Source organism: Schistocerca gregaria, chromosome 7 (genome assembly GCF_023897955.1).
Source record: "Schistocerca gregaria isolate iqSchGreg1 chromosome 7, iqSchGreg1.2, whole genome shotgun sequence".
NCBI classification, from domain to species: Eukaryota; Metazoa; Arthropoda; class Insecta; order Orthoptera; family Acrididae; genus Schistocerca; species Schistocerca gregaria.
This window is the reverse complement of record NC_064926.1, coordinates 344318547-344336643: the sequence shown is the minus strand read 5'-3', so window position 1 is coordinate 344336643 and position 18097 is coordinate 344318547. Positions and strand designations below refer to the sequence as shown.

Genomic DNA, 18097 nt, shown 5'->3' with positions numbered 1-18097 from the left:
GCAGGTTCGAATCCTGCCTCGGGCATGGATGTGTGTGGTGTCCTTAGGTTAGTTAGGTTTAAGTAGTTCTCAGTTCTAGGGGACTGATGACCTCAGAAGTTAAGTCGCATAGTGCTCAGAGCCATTTGAACCATTTTTTTAATTTTTTTTTTTTGTAGTCGAGTTTTATCTTTGAAAAGGATTATCTCTGCTCATCACGTGTTACTTCGACCACACCCCTTTTCCTACAGTATATATGTCGCTCTCGGATGTCCGACCAGTCGGTCGGCAAGATTCAGCGGAGGAGCGCCACTGCAGATGTCCAGCGCAGTCCTGGACGTAAGGTCAGGAACGGAAGACATTCTTGGACCATGACCACACATCCTGAAAGGTTTACCAGCAGCAAGTGGTTTTCCTCTCAAACCGACAGTCTTCCCAGTGAGCTACAGCACGTAAGTACGATGTTGAAACAGAACGGCTGTTGTGAGAGACAAATGGTTCATATGGCTCTAAGCACTATAGGACTTAACGTCTGAGGTCATGAGCCCCTTGACTTAGAGCTACTTAAACCTAACTAACCTAAGGACATCACACAATCCATGCCCGAGGCAGGATTCGAACCTGCGACCGTAGCAGCAGCGCGGTTCCGGACTGTAGCGCCTAGAACCACTCGTCCATAGCGGCCGGCTCTGATAGACAGGTACGCCATTAATTCCGTTCTAAGCAAGTTCAAAGCGGGGATGTAAATAAAGATACGAAGGCACCCACTGCCGCGGCGTTCTTGCTGCAATCGGCGCTGACTTCGGTCGCGCAGCTTGAGGCTGTTGCCAATGGGCACCACTGTGGGGAGCCGGACTCGGGTATCACGGGGATGTCAACCTCATCCCGTCTGTCCCCAGATCGGTCTGCCGCTGTAGTTGCCCCGGTTGCTGCCCGCAGTGGGGCTGAGCCCTCGCCTGTGGTTGATTGGGAGGTCGTTCCAAGGCGTGGCAGGCAGCGAAAGGCGTCCCCGGAGGCTGATCAGAAAGCCTCCCCGGTGCGTCTGACAAACCGGTTTCAGGCACTGTCTCTGGCTGAGCCAGATGCAGCCGCCTGCCCTGTTTCAGAGGATCATTCTCAGCCTTCAAGGTCCGGGCAATCGCAGAGGGTGGACTTACTGGTAGTTGGGAGCTCCAATGTTAGGCGCGTAATGGGGCCCCTTAGGGATATGGCGGCTAAGGAGGGGAAGAAATCCAGTGTGCACTCCGTGTGCATTCCGGGAGGAGTCATTCCTGATGTGGAAAGGGTCCTTCCGGATGCCATGAAGAGCACAGGGTGCAGCCAGCTGCAGGTGGTGGCACATGTCGGCACTAATGACGTGTGTCGCTTTGGATCTGAGGGAATTCTCTCTGGATTCCAGCGGCTATCTGATTTGGTGAAGGCTGCCGGTCTTGCTTACGAGATGAAGGCAGAGCTCACCATCTGCAGCATCGTTGACAGAACCGACTGCGGACCTTTGGTGCAGAGCCGGGTGGAGGGTCTGAATCAGAGGCTCAGACGGTTATGCGACCGTATTGGCTGCAGATTCCTTGACTTGCGCCATAGGGTGGTGGGGTTTCAGGTTCCGCTGAATAGGTCAGGAGTTCACTACACTCAACTGGCGGCTACACGGGTAGCGGAGGCTGTGTGGCATGGACTGGGCGGTTTTTTAGGTTAGAAGGCCTCGGGAAAGTGCGGGATGGGCTGCAATGTCAAAGGGTGCTTGGCAATTACAGGACGTGCTTGGATCAAGGAACAGTCGGAATTATAGTTGCAAACTGTTGTAGTTGCGCTGGGAAAGTCCCTGAGCTTCAAGCGCTAATAGAAAGCACAGAAGCTGATATCGTTATAGGTACAGAAAGCTGGCTAAAGCCTGAAATAAGTTCTGCAGAATTGGTGGTGGAGTGTTGGTGTCTGTCAGTAGTGGTTTATCTTGTAGTGAATTCGAAGTAGATACTCCGTGCGAATTGGTGTGGGTGGAGGTTATACTTAACAGCCGAATTAAGTTAATAATTGGCACCTTCTACCGACCCCCAGACTCCGATGATACAGTTGCTGAACAGTTCAGAGAAAGTTTGAGTCTCGTAACAAATAAATACCCCACTCATACGGTTATAGTTGGTGGGGACTACAACCTACCCTCGGTATGTTGGCAAAAATACTTGTTCAAAACCGGTGGTAGGCAGAAAACGTCTTCCGAGATTGTCCTAAATGCATTCTCCGAAAATTATTTAGAGCAGTTAGTCCACGAACCCACGCGAATTGTAAATGATTGCGAAAACACACTTGACCTCTTGGCCACAAACAATACAGAGCTGATAGAGAGCATCATGACTGATACAGGGATTAGTGATCACAAGGTCATTGTAGCTAGGCTCAATACCATTTCTTTCAAATCCATCAGAAACAAACGCAAAATAGTTTTATTTAAAAAAGCGGATAAAGTGCCACTAGAAGCCTTCCTAAAAGACAATTTCCATTCCTTCCGAACTGACTATGCGAATGTAGACGAGATGTGGCTCAAATTCAAAGATATAGTAGCAACAGCAATTGAGATATTCATACCTCATAAATTGGTAAGAGATGGAACGGATCCCCCGTGGTACACAAAAAAGGTCCGAACGCTGTTGCAGAGGCAACGGAAAAAGCATGCGAAGTTCAGAAGAACGCGAAATCCTGAAGATGGGCTAAAATTTACAGACGCGCGAAATTTGGCACGTACTTCGATGCGAGATGCCTTTAATAGGTTCCACAACGAAACATTCTCTCGAAATTTGGTAGAAAATCCGAAGAAATTCTGGTCGTATGTAAAGTACACAAGCGGCAAGACGCAGTCAATACCTTCGCTGCGCAGTGCCGATGGTACTGTTATCGACGACTGTGCCGCTAAAGCGGAGTTATTGAACGCAGTTTTCCGAAATTCCTTCACCAGGGAAGACGAATGGAATATTCCAGAATTTGAAACACGAACATCTGCTAGCATGAGTTTCTTAGAAGTAGATACCTTAGGGGTTGCGAAGCAACTCAAATCGCTTGATACGGGCAAGTCTTCAGGTCCAGATTGTATACCGATTAGGTTCCTTTCAGATTACGCTGATACTATAGCTCCCTACTTAGCACTCATATACAACCGCTCGCTCACCGATAGATCTGTACCTACAGATTGGAAAATTGCGCAGTTCGCACCAGTGTTCAAGAAGGGTAGTAGGAGTAATCCATTTAACTACAGACCTATATCATTGACGTCGGTTTGCAGTAGGGTTTTGGAGCATATACTGTATTCAAACATTATGAATCACCTCGAAGAGAACGATCTATTGACACGTAATCAGCATGGCTTCAGAAAACATCGCTCTTGTGCAACGCAGCTAGCTCTTTATTCGCACGAAGTAATGGCCGCTATCGACAGGGGATCTCAAGTTGATTCCGTATTTCTAGATTTCCGGAAAGCTTTTGACACCGTTCCTCACAAGCGACTTCTAATCAAGCTGCGGAGCTATGGGGTATCGTCTCAGTTGTGCGACGGGATTCGCGATTTCCTGTCAGTAAGGTCGCAGTTCGTAGTAATAGACGGCAAATCATCGAGTAAAACTGAAGTGATATCAGGTGTTCCCCAGGGAAGCGTCCTGGGACCTCTACTGTTCCTGATCTATATAAATGACCTGGGTGACAATCTGAGCAGTTCTCTTAGACTCTTCGCAGATGATGCTGTAATTTACCGTCTAGTAAGGTCATCCGAAGACCAGTATCAGCTGCAAAGCGATTTAGAAAAGATTGCTGTATGGTGTGTCAGGTGGCAGTTGACGCTAAATAACGAAAAGTGTGAGATGATCCACATGAGTTCCAAAAGAAATCCGTTGGAATTCGATTACTCGATAAATAGTACAATTCTCAAGGCTGTCAATTCAACTAAGTACCTGGGTGTTAAAGTTACGAACAACTTCAGTTGGAAGGACCACATAGATAATATTGTCGGGAAGGCGAGCCAAAGGTTGCGTTTCATTGGCAGGACACTTAGAAGATGCAACAGGTCCACTAAAGAGACAGCTTCCACTACACTCGTTCGTCCTCTGTTAGAATATTGCTGCGCGGTGTGGGATCCTTACCAGGTGGGATTGACGGAGGACATCGAAAGGGTGCAAAAAAGGGCAGCTTGTTTTGTATTATCACGTTATAGAGGAGAGAGTGTGGCAGATATGATACACGAGTTGGGATGGAAGTCATTACAGCATAGACGTTTTTCGTCGCGGCGAGAGCTTTTTACGAAATTTCAGTCACCAACTTTGTCTTCCGAATGCGAAAATATTTTGTTGAGCCCAACCTACATAGGTAGGAATGATCATCAAAATAAAATAAGAGAAATCAGAGCTCGAACAGAAAGGTTTAGGTGTTCGTTTTTCCCGCTCGCTGTTCGGTAGTGGAATAGTAGAGAGATAGTATGATTGTGGTTCGATGAACCCTCTGCCAAGCACTTAAATGTGAATTGCAGAGTAGTCATGTAGATGTAGATGTAGATGTATTTTGGCGTCATGGCATCAAGAATAGGAAGAGACACCACCTCAAGTGAGTTTTACGCTCACCAGCAAAACTAAGGAATTTGTTGTGCTCGTTCAGAGACAACCTTGGTGTTAGGAAACTTGGCGTATATAACATCCCATGCCTATGTGAGAAACCTTATCTGCCGAACCGTGCAAGAAAGTTGTGTTGAACACCATCGACATAAACGCCTGGGGCAACCTGATAAATCAGCGGTAGCAGAGCATTTCTTAGACATGAGGCATCGCATGTCTTACGAGAAGACTGAAGTATTACTGTCAGCATCATTGTTCTAGGACTGTGTTTTAACGAGACCATATACACTCCTGGAAATTGAAATAAGAACACCGTGAATTCATTGTCCCAGGAAGGGGAAACTTTATTGACACATTCCTGGGGCCAGATACATCACATGATCACACTGACAGAACCACAGGCACATAGACACAGGCAACAGAGCATGCACAATGTCGGCACTAGTACAGTGTATATCCACCTTTCGCAGCAATGCAGGCTGCTATTCTCCAATAGAGACGATCGTAGAGATGCTGGATGTAGTCCTGTGGAACGGCTTGCCATGCCATTTCCACCTGGCGCCTCAGTTGGACCAGCGTACGTGCTGGACGTGCAGACCGCGTGAGACGACGCTTCATCCAGTCCCAAACATGCTCAATGGGGGACAGATCCGGAGATCTTGCTGGCCAGGTTAGTTGACTTACTCCTTCTAGAGCACGTTGGGTGGCACGGGATACATGCGGACGTGCATTGTCCTGTTGGAACAGCGAGTTCCCTTGCCGGTCTAGGAATGGTAGAACGATGGGTTCGATGACGGTTTGGATGTACCGTGCACTATTCAGTGTCCCCTCGACGATCACCAGAGGTGTACGGCCAGTGTAGGAGATCGCTCCCCACACCATGATGCCGGGTGTTGGCCCTGTGTGCCTCGGTCGTATGCAGTCCTGATTGTGGCGCTCACCTGCACGGCGCCAAACACGCATACGACCATCTATGGCACCAAGGCAGAAGCGACTCTCATCGCTGAAGACGACACGTCTCCATTCGTCCCTCCATTCACGCCTGTCGCGACACCACTGGAGGCGGGCTGCACGATGTTGGGGCATGAGCGGAAGACGGCCTAACGGTGTGCGGGACCGTAGCCCAGCTTCATGGAGACGGTTGCGAATGGTCCTCGCCGATACCCCAGGAGCAACAGTGTCCCTAATTTGCTGGGAAGTGGCGGTGCGGTCCCCTACGGCACTGCATAGGATCCTACGGTCTTGGCGTGCATCCGTGCGTCGTTGCGGTCCGGTCCCAGGTCGACGGTCACGTGCACCTTCCGCCGACCACTGGCGACAACATCGATGTACTGTGGAGACGTCACGCCCCACGTGTTGAGCAATTCGGCGGTACGTCCACCCGGCCTCCCGCATGCCCACTATACGCCCTCGCTCAAAATCCGTCAACAGCACATACGGTTCACGTCCAGGCTGTCGCGGCATGCTACCACTGTTAAAGACTGCGATGGAGCTCCGTATGCCACGGCAAACTGGCTGACACTGACGGCGGCGGTGCTCAAATGCTGCGCAGCTAGCGCCATTCGACGGCCAACACCGCTGTTCCTGGTGTGTTCGCTGTGCCGTGCGTGTGATCATTGCTTGTACAGCCCTCTCGCAGTGTCCGGAGCAAGTATGGTGGGTCTGACACACCGGTGTGAATGTGCTCTTTTTTTCATTTCCAGGAGTGTATATCGGTACGGGAGACAATTTTATCAATAGGGATGCAGGTTTTGCATTAAACGCCGCTTGTATTCCAGAAGTGGCCGTTATTAAATCAAAACAGCAGAAACAAGAACTTCCGATTCATCACTCGACGCTGCGCACTGGTGAGACTGAATTCAGTTTTTAACGACAGGGGCGCGTGGCAGCACAGTCGATGGCCACAACGCAGGCGCCGAAGGCCTTCCGACGGCTGCCGGCGGGTGTCACTATGAGCACCAACTCCCGCACATGAGTGTTGCCTGCTCCTGGCCTGATAGATTTCGACGTCACCGCGTGCCCATCATTAGCCACACCTTGCAACAGTGACAACAGCAGCTGTAACCACCTGAAGGTGGCGAAAACTGTATCGACGAAATACTGTGTGATTTGCACAATATGGTCCTACGGCAAACACGAGAAGAGGATTTAAAACCACCACTTTATTTACTTATTATTTTTTTTGGATGTGCTAGAGCCTTTTGCATGACTCCGCCAAAGCTAAGGCAAGACAGACACATCTAGTAGTACGCTGAGCAGTTCTACAAATGTTGTGCATTGTGGGACTCACTTAGCGATGTGAAAGCAGCAGTCGGTGTAGAGATTGTGCTACGTGATTGTGACATGTGTTCTTCTCTCCTTTCCCATAGTGCTCTTATTGAAGAGATCATTGACAGAGATAGTAAGTATACCAACAGTTATTATAACGTAATTCTGAGTTTTTACTATTGCTGTTATGAGCTTAGAAGATGCGACAAACCCACTACAGAGACAGATTACATTACACTTGTCCATCCTCTGCTGGAATACTGCTGCACGGTCCAGTCTGGGATCCTTACCAGGTAGGATTGATGGAGGACATCGAAAAAGTGCGAAGAAGGGCAGCCCGTTTCGTGTTATCGCGCAATAGGGGTGAGTGTTTCACTAATATGATACGGGAGTTGGGATGTCAGTCAGTGAAACAAAGGCGTCTTTCTCGGCTGCGATATCTATTTACAAAATTTAAATCACCAAATTTCTCTTACGAATGCGAAAATATTTTGTTGACACCCACCCATGTAGGGAGAAATGATCATCATAATAAAATAAGAGTAATCAGAGCTCAGACGGAAAGATTTAGGTGTTCTTTTTTCCCACACGTCATTCGAGAGTGGAATGGTAGAGAAGTAGTATGAAAATGATTCGATGAACCCTCTGCCAGGCACTTAAGTGTGAATTTGCAGAGTAACCATGAGGTTGTAGATGTACATGTATAGTATGCACCAAGAGGCAGCCAGCCGCTGAGAAATCACCGACGACATACATGACATACAACAACTTAATTGTTGAAAGTGGTGGTAACGCTATTCGTTTGCTCAAAGTTAATGGTTCCTAAAAATTTAGTCTGACCTTAAGGACTGATTTTCTCGAGAATATAGGAAAGTGGTCTGAATGTGGGGGTCTATCGGTCTGGGCATACCAGGGTTGGCGTTACACTATAGGGTAACCCAAAGCGAGAGGTTGGCTACAGGTGAATATTGTGATTCAAAAACCTGCGTTTAAAGCTTTATAAAGAGATTAGTACGGATTTCTGTTGTTATATTGTTCAGTAACGATTTGGGGTTAAACGGAATTCGAGGTATGTTCAGTAACAGAATAATTAAGAGGTTAAAATCGGTTGTCGTATCCTTAAGGGATTATTAGCTGATTGCTGCACGCTAACAAGTGACTTTTTTAAAGATATTTTGGTGTGATGGTTATTTGGAAGAAGCGTAAGCTCAGATTTCGTTTCGGTTTATTCTACCAGTCGACCTGTAAAGGACCATATCGTGAAGACGAGTGGTTTCTGGTTGGGTCTGGTATTGGTTGTTGAATTGCAAGCGCTCGTGCGTAAGAGTCAAGTGAGAAATATTGCGTTAACAGGCACCACATAGTAATATCCGGAAATTGAGATTTGTTATACAGTGCTGTTGTCCTAAGGTTGACACGGTCTTTTATTGGAATTTAGATAGATTACTTACAAAAACGGAACCATCAATTCGAACTATGTTCAGGGCAATAACTCAGTTAAAGAATAACTGTGTCGTGCGTCCAACATGTTCTCTAACACGTGGCCGCCAACACGTGAAGTGGGGGAGCTGTGTTTGCATATTAAAATGTTAGGATAAAAGTTAGTTATTTCTGTGGCATGTCCGATTTTTTGGTACTTCGGTTTACACTGGCGCTAGTGCACAGCACTGACGGCATGTGTCTGAAAAGCTCGGTGAATAAACTTACCCTTTGTAAAGAGAAAATTTTAAGATCCTAGCATTGTTTTTATTCTCCCTAAATTGAGCTAGTCCCATGGACAGATCTTTGCTTCCTTGAAATAAGTCTGAGAACGACGGAACTGAAGTGGATAAGTAAGTAATGAGGTAACTTAAGACATCCGAATATTACACTAACGCATTTTGATGATAAATTTCTAACAACATTTTTATCGCCGAGAGATATCTTAATTTTAAGTAAAAGAAGAGTCAGAGTATAGCTATTGCGTCGTTAATAAGTGAGCGTGACAAGTTCGCTCACGTTACAAAGTATCATTATTTACAGAAATAAGTAAGTATGCCCATTACAAGGAATCATTCATGTTTGTAGCTTGCTATTGGAGGCAATATACTAGTGGGTATAATTGTAATTGCATTAACGGCAGCTAGTGTGCGCAGGAAGCACGTCAGTTCTGTAATCACATATTACTTAGCTATACAAAGTGGACAGAGGTGGTGGATTGGCTCATAGGAAATATTTCGAGGGGGAGTTTACTGAGTTAACAGTAGACCAATATTTATTAATTGAAAACACAATATTTTTGGTTTGATTTACAAAAAGTTACACTTCTTAAGATAATGAAAATGTTAGCCACCCCCCCCCCCCTTCCCAATAACAATGACAAACGAATACGTAATTAAAAGTTTTCATTAATGTTCAGTACCATTAAACGACAAGTTTCTGCAGCAAACTCAGTACAGCAATAACATTTCTCCAAACTTAAAGGGCCAACAAGGCACTCGATAAAAACGTTAATTACAATTTGGCACCGTTTTCAATTTTATATGTAAGTAGGCTGTTTAGGTTTTTTTATTGGTAACGCCACGTAGCGCTCTGTATGAAGATCACTGACTGTGCTGTGTGCAGTCTGTGGCTGGATGGCATTGTTGTAATACTCGCCATTGTAGTGTTGGGCAGATGGATGTGAACAGCGCATAGCGTTGCGCAGTTGGAGGTGAGCCGCCAGCAGTGGTGGATGTGGGGGGAGAGATGGCGGAGTTTTGAAATTTGTAAAACTGGATGTCATGAACTGCTATATACAGGGTGATTCAAAAAGAATACCACAACTTTAAAAATGTGTATTTAATGAAAGAAGCATAATATAAACTTCTGTTATACATCATTACAAAGAGTATTTAAAAAGGTTTTTTTTCACTCAAAAACAAGTTCAGAGATGTTCAATATGGCCCCCTCCAGACACTCGAGCAATATCAACCCGATAATCCAACTCGTTCCACACTCTCTGTAGCATATCAGGCGTAATAGTTTGGATAGATGCTGTTATTTCTCGTTTCAAATCATCAATGGTGGCTGGGAGAGGTGGCCGAAACACCATATCCTTAACATACCCCCATAAGAAAAAATCGCAGGGGGTAAGATCAGGGCTTCTTGGAGGCCAGTGATGAAGTGCTCTGTCACGGGCTGCCTGGCGGCCGATCCATCGCCTCGGGTAGTTGACGTTCAGGTAGTTACAGACAGATAAGTTCCAATATGGTGGCGTTCCATCCTGCTGAAATATGAATTGTTGTGCTTCTTGTTCGAGCTGAGGGAACAGCCAATTCTCTAACATCTCCAGATACTGTAGTCCAGTTACAGTAGCACCTTCGAAGAAAAAGGGACCAAAAACTTTATTGGCTGAAATGGCACAGAAAACGTTCACCTTAGGCGAGTCACGTTCATACTGAGTTGTTTCCCGCGGATTCTCAGTGCCCCATATACAGACATTGTGACGGTTGACTTTCCCGTTAGTGTGGAAAGTTGCTTCATCACTTAACACAATCTTTGAAACGAAAGATTCATCTGTTTCCATTTGATCAAGGATAAAATCACAGAAATCGATTCTTTTAATCTTATCAGCTGCAGACAGTGCTTGAACCAATTTCAGACTATAAGGTTTCATAACCAACCATTTTCGTAGGACTCTCCATACAGTTGATTGTGGAATTTGCAGCTCTCTGCTAGCTCTGCGAGTCGATTTTCCTGGGCTGCGAACAAATGCTTGCTGGATGCGTGCTACATTTTCATCACTCATTTTCGGCCGTCCAGAACTTTTCCCTTTGCACAAACACCCATTCTCTGTAAACTGTTTATACCAACGTTTAATACACCACCTATCAGGAGGTTTAACACCATACTTCGTTCGAAATGCACGCTGAACAACTGTCGTCGATTCACTTCTGCCGTACTCAATACCACAAAAAGCTTTCTGTTGAGCGGTCGCCATCTTAGCATCAACTGAGGCTGACGCCTAGTCAACAGTTCCTCAAGCGAACAAATGTACAACTAAATGAAACTTTATAACTCCCTTAATTCGCCGACAGATAGTGCTTAGCTCTGCCTTTTGTCGTTGCAGAGTTTTAAATTCCTAAAGTTGTGGTATTCATTTGGAATCACCCTGTATATTATGACTTTTGAACACTAGTAAGGTAAATACATTGTTTGTTCTCTATCAAAATCTTTCATTTGCTAACTATGCCTATCAGTAGTTAGTGCCTTGCGTAGTTTGAATCTTTTATTTAGCTGACAGTAGTGGCGCTCGCTGTATTGCAGTAGTTCGAGTAACGAAGATTTTTGTTCCATTGTGTCTAACTTTTGAAGCTTTTGTTGTGTTTGTCCCTGATTTTGTTCCATTGTGTCTAACTTTTGAATCTTTTGCTGTGTTTGTCTCTGATTTTGTTCCATTGTGTCTAACTTTTGAAGATTTTGTTCCATTGTGTCTAACTGTTGCTGTGTTTGTCTCTGATTTTGTTTCATTTGTTGCATTAATTGCAATAATAGTGTATTAGTGTCTGGAATCTGTTCATCTATGCTGTTCGGCAGTGCATTTGCACCGGCAACATTCACATTTTGACAAGCAGAAAATGTGTCTTGACTTACTTGGGAAAACGGTGAGGACGCAAAACCTGAATGTACAGTATTTCCTAGATTGTGTCCTGTCATTTCGGATTCCTGACGCGAGCTGTTTCCGACCGATCGATAGATAATGCTTCCCTGTTCACTAATTGTTTCACTGCCTTCATCATTATTTGCAGCCCGCTCCATTGCCCTATGCACTATTACCAAATTACTACTTTGAACATTCGTTAATTCATTACATGGTGGCGCTAACACACTGCTTTCGTCTTCACTGTCATGTCTCAGTTTACTTTGGAGCCTAGTATTACGTTTTTCACACGTCATTATTGTCACAATATTTCACACGATAACACAGAAAAGCACAATTGGAAGAATAAAATAAGAGAACACATTAACATAGCACTGAAAATAATATCTAGTTAATTGCAAGCGCAGCTGAAAAATACTATGTGCAAATCTACATGCATGCCACAAGTTTTTACTGTACAACAATGAAAAACTACAGCTACAAAGAAGCTTCTCTCTACAATTACGCACTAGCAATAAACAATAGCTACAATAATTACACAAACTACAAGAAAAAAATCAGAAGATTCCAGTGAGGTATCATCGGCTAAGGGTCGACATATGAAACGTCCCCTTAGCAAAATTTATACAGGACTGTGCTTAAACTGACACACAATATTTTTTAGCGCTACGCAATCTGACTTTCAAAAATCCCTACAAAAGAATGGCCCTTACTCACATTAACCTAAACCTTTCACAAATCACTTACCTCACAAAAATCTTCGTTCCTCGAACTACTGCAATACAGCGTGCGCCACTATCGCCAGCTAACTAAAAGATTCAAACTACGGAAGGCACTAACTGCTGATAGGCATAGTTAGCAAATGAAAGATTTTGATAGAGAACAAACAATGTATTTACCTTACTAGTGTTCAAAAGTCATAATATATATAGCAGTTCATGACATCCAGTCTTACAAATTTCAAAACTCCGCCATCTCTCCCCCCACATCCACCACTGCTGGCGGCTCATCTCCAACTGCGCAACGCTACGCGCTGTTCACATCCATCTGCCCAAAACTACAATGGCGAGTGTTACAACAATGCTAACCAGCCATAGACTGCACACAGCACAGTCAGTGATCTTCATACAGAGCGCTACGTGGCGTTACCAATAAAAAAACCTAAACAGCCTACTTACAATAGCATAAGACAAACGGATGCATTAAGTGTTGAATAATACTGAAATGAACTACGAATGTTCACTTTGTTTATGTTCGTACAGGCAATCTTCTAAAAAGACTTGGAGTATCTTCTATTTACGTATATGTCACATGTTGCGCGTATAACAGCGTGTAAATGTAGCGAGTATGAACTTTGTGTTGGAAAGAATGTACAGGACTTCAAGTTCCACAACAGTACAAACCTTGTCATAGAAGTTTGAGAATGGGCCCAAATCACAATCCACTGTGCGTACCGCTGGCGTCAATTAACGTCTTTACTAATCAACTTTTTTATTTATTCTTTACTCATCTCCACAGACTTCGACAAATATTACAAACAAACAAAAATGAGAAGATGTATATTATATGAGCTATGCAGTGGTCATCGCTGTTTCTTTTTCATCATCATTGATACATTTACGAGTGCACAAGTAGGTTTCCGTATTAAATCACGTGGGAGCGCGCTCGCCATGTAATGCTGTGTGTAGCTTAAACTGTGCCACTTGCAGCCACTACCACGCAGCATACGCTGTGTAAGTATCCATTCTGAATACTATCAGTAAATGATTCTCTCCGAAACTGCTTTCCATTACCAAGTTTTTGTTGGGTCACTTTATTGTCTGTCTCTCTGTTCGGTACAAATTTGGCAATCGATTTTAGACTAATTTCCGATGAGGTATATATTTAAAACTTTCAGCATAGTCCAGAACTGGATGAAAATGCAATATTAACTCTGTTCCACGTCTGGTGTGTCTGGAAAGGTATTTTTGTACATCTGCCTTTTGCCCCTTTTCCTGTTCCAGTGGCGAATGGCTGACACGAAAAACGATTGCTTCTCGAATCTCTCTATTTGCTACCTTACGGTCTCTTCGCGAGATATTTTTAGATGGAAGTAACAACTTGGTTGACTCAGATGAAAAGACACTGAAGTAAACCAGAAATTTACGACATGTCTCTCTTCTAATCACATCAGAATGTGTGGTATTGATTGAATAATTTCTCACACTCAAGACCAAAAGCCAGAAAATAATTCTTTAAATACAAATCAGTTAAAAATATGCCACGTTTTTAGATCGGTTTCAAAAGTATAAAATAATTTCTCCTAACCTCATACAGATTCGTAATCCCATACAAATAATTCTGAAATATTTGATTGGTTATTAATGTTAGCTATGAAAATACTTGTAACATTTATAACGAAGAGCGTGGGGATAATGCAAAACGTAACTGATCTATGAAATAGCTCAACTTCTTAGTAGTCTCTAAAGCATGCACCCAAAGTTTTCACCTTTTTGGATTTAAATCCTACAAATATTTTCATAGCTATTAATAATTCACAATCACAAATTTTCAGGTCCGTATGGTTTTGGGAATCTGTTGGGGCTAACAGAAATTATTGTACACTTTTGGTTGCATTTTATAAACATGGTATATTACAAATTCATTTTATTTAAATAATTATTTTAAATATTATGACACAGTTTCAGCTTGTCGAATTAAATATTTCATGTATTTTACGCTGCATCTGTGAGAAAACTGCATCAATTTCGAACAATATGTCGTATTTATACAAGAACTGGTAAACTTTAAAACAAACGTCAATCTGACGAACTTAACGCAACTGAGAAAGGAATCCGGACTTTCAGCTTCGGGAACACTTATTACGAGCTGATCAAAAACTAAATCTGTAAATATTTAAAACTTTTATCCCTATTTGGTTGTATTGGGTACGGCAGAAACAATGATCTGTTTTAAAGTATATGCCATTGATTAACATGGCCTCTCGCCAACGAAGGCGGTATCTGCAAATCTCCGGCAGCACCTGTTGTCCTCACATCTCCGGCATTTGCTCGCCTATAGAGAAGGTGAAAGGTTCAGTCACTTCCACTTACAGAAACATGACTATTATTTAAGTGTTGCACGTATCGACAGTCGTTCTTCTCATTTACCGTTATGGAGTGCTATAGGCAAAAGGTGAAGTTATAGCGACACCGGGAATACCCTCAATCACACACCTTATAAGCTTGTAGCGTAGTACAACTGGAATATCAGCATATATATACTCCGTAACAAACCTTATGATGTGTGGCGCAGAGTGCTTTGTCTACCTTCTCTGGTCCCGTCGCGACTGGTGCTCCTTGAGAACTGTTGTTGGCAGACCTCTGCGCCAGGTCGAGTCTCCTTAATTTTACCTTCGCGGTCTTTTCGCAAAATGTATGTAGAAGGAAGTAGAGCGCTGTTTGACCTTCTATGTCGGAAGTTTAACAGTATATTACACCGTGATGCAAAACGCTTCTCTTACAGTTTTTGCCACTGAGAATCCCCGTGAAGTATTCACGCTTGCTGAGCCACCCGTTGCGAAACGCAGTGTTCTGCTCTCAATCTTCTATATTTTCTCTGTCGATCCTTATCGTAAGGGTCCCAAAATGACGACCAATACTCAAGTAAGGGTGGATCGGAGGTTTTACAAACCACTTCTTTCGTGAGGGACTAGTTTGTAGTCTGATTTTTCTGCGGTTAGTTTATGAGGTCGTTCCACTTCCAATAGAGCGATATCAATCAAGCTCCTAAACAGGTTATGAATGTGGATACTTTTAGTGACTATTCGACAACAGGGTATCATGCTATAAAGGAAATTTCTGCTTATTTATACATTATAGGATATTTCATTTATGTTTAGGGTCGACTATCGAGCCTTGCGCTAATCGTATGTCCTCTGCATGTCTTCCAGAATTTCTTTACAGTTTTCTAGTGTTGCGACTTCTCCATTATTATTATTATCCGCATTATTACTATTTGCAGACCATGGAGCTTTCGGCCTTGTCCTCTAGGTCAGGGCTGTACATAGTTATTAGTATCCCGGGCAGCAAACCCCTCCCATTGCACTGTGATTAGGTAAGGGCCGCAAGTGGAAAATGGTTTCATTTGTTTCACAAATATTCACTTTATTTCACGAATATGCAGGGTGAAAGTTATTGAACTTCATGAAAAAAAACATAAATCAGTTATAAACTACGGCGTGCACACGCTTTATTCAGCATGTAAACGTCACTACAGATATTCGGATTTGGGTTATGACAGGCCTGCCATCATTGGCGATGACGTGTCGAAGACGAATATCGAAATTCTACATGACCCGCTGAAGTGTCGGAACACGGATGCTGCCGACGACCTCCTCAGTTGCCGTTTTCAGCTCATCAGTGGTTTGAGTTATTGCTGTACACCTTATCTCTAAACTAGTCCCACGAAAAGGAGACGCATGTGTTCAGATCGGAAGAATATGGCTGCCAATCGAGGCCCATGCGGGTGGCCTCTTGGTACCGCACAGCCAGAATGCTGTCCCCAAAGGGCTCCTCCAGGACAATACACATTCTCCTGCTTCGATGGGGTCGGTTCCATCTTGCATGAATCACATCTTGTCGAAATCAGGGTCACTTTGGACAATGGGGATGAAATCATCTCCCAAAACCTTCACGTACTGCTTGGTAGTCACCGTGTCATCAAGGAATATCGCACCGATTATTCCGTGACTGGATTTTGCATACCACGCAGTCACCTGCTGCGGATTCTCATTTCGCCAATTTAGCCAACTTTGCTTATTGATGAACCCATCCAAATGAAAGTGGGCTTTGTCGATAAACCAAACCATATTCACGTAAATTTCTGTTCGTCAATTCTGTGGACATTAAAGTTGGAAAAACACAACCGTTGTTCCATGGCACTAGGCCATATTGGTTGATGGGTTTGAATTTTGTATTCAAAGAAATGTAGGTCTTCAGCAACAATTTGTTGTGCCTCCTGGTTGATTCCATCTGTTGTGTAGCTCCTCTGGTCGATTTCCTGAGGCTAGTCTGAAACACACCGAATGTCTTCTCTATGATATCAAGCACTTTCACCCTTCCAGGATGACCGACGTTGCCAACACTGTCCACACGAACGCTACCCGTTCTCTCAAACATGCGAATCAAATTCTTAATTGTTAGTTCACTGGACAGGTTGACTTCAGCTTGAAGTCCGTCACAAACTTTCTTTGAGCCGCAGTTGGGCTGTTATTGCTCGTATAATAGGCCTTCAAAAGCGTTATACTTTTAATACTCTCAGGCACGCTCTACCGTGACTTTTCACGTGCAAATGGCCAACAAATGACAAGGCCCGTGCGCATACATATTCCCATCATGACCCGTGGCCAACCGCGCAGTTTGAACTTCCTAACGCAAACCGTTCAGAAGTTATGACGATTTTATTTCATGTACTTGAATAACTGTCACCCTGTATGTTAATTTCTTACGTGTTTATTGAATAATAATAAGTTACAATAGATTTCTCTTCAGTTTTCTCAATCCCACAGTCAAAACTAAAAATTAACACTTGTTCCTGGGATGTTTCCTGGTGCTCGTGTATTTTTACTGGAAGGTGTAGCTAACGCAAGCACAATTCATTAGACACGTTTTGCCTACAGAAGAATTGTTTTTCAGATAAGCTGTTATCGGCAGGAGTATTTTCAAATTCCTTGAAAGCATGTTACAGCAAGTATAAGATCGATTTGCACTTCTTAGAACTGGGAGAATTCCTGCAGATCACGAACAAGTTCAGAAGAATTATTCTAATCCATGTTCATTGTAAATAGGTGTTATACCATCTGTTTATTTATTTCCTGTGTCCAGAACACCAAACATTGATATCTAGTATAAGTCAACTGTAATACAATTTACATTTTAAATATTTTTTCCCGAGTAATCAGGTACACTGATGGCCTTATGATTTGCTAGCTGTAAATCTAGCGGGGTACTGCTTTTTCTGAACTTTGGGCATGTCAGTTCCTCCTTCAGCTCCGGGATAGGGTTTGGTGTTTCCTCCTTCCATAACTGAAGTCTTCTAAGGTGAGCTCTGACGTCGAAAGGAAGCTCTTCCTTGAGCTAAGCCGCCTGGGCTGTTGTTGGTGCCCGCCTAGAGGCTGAAGACTATCTGTCATCTGTTTCTTCGTCTCCGTTACTTGCCGCTGTGTACTCGGGGGAGCAATTCCTGAGAGGGTAGATTTCGTACATCCTGATATTTTTGCGGGATGACTCATTTATGAATAAAATGCAGCAAATCAGCTGTCTTTATTTTAAACCCAAATTCTACTATCACGGATGAAGGGATAAAATGGTTTAAGCCGCCATATTGCGTTAGTCATTATTTAAAATGTGTAGTGTGTTTCATGGATGTAAATATATACATAACACTTTAGAAGCAAAAATCCAAAAACAAATTGTATATAGAGCAGGACTCATTTATGTCATCATCAGTGTGTTTCACGTGGGCCGAATTCTACCACAAAGACGCGACATATTCCACTGCTGAAACAATTGAGTGAATTGGCTATCGTTTCAAGCACTTGTGGGTCAGCACCTCAGTCTGTGTTAGTCAGTTTACGAATGATATTATCGCCAGCACTGAC

The 18097-nt window shown here is 43.6% G+C and overlaps 1 protein-coding gene across 1 annotated transcript in view; it reads right to left on the bottom strand.

Moving 5' to 3' along the window:
- The window catches only part of LOC126282394 (uncharacterized), a 370909-nt gene that overhangs the window by 299900 nt on the left and 52912 nt on the right, over positions 1-18097 (bottom strand). The window lies entirely within an intron of this gene.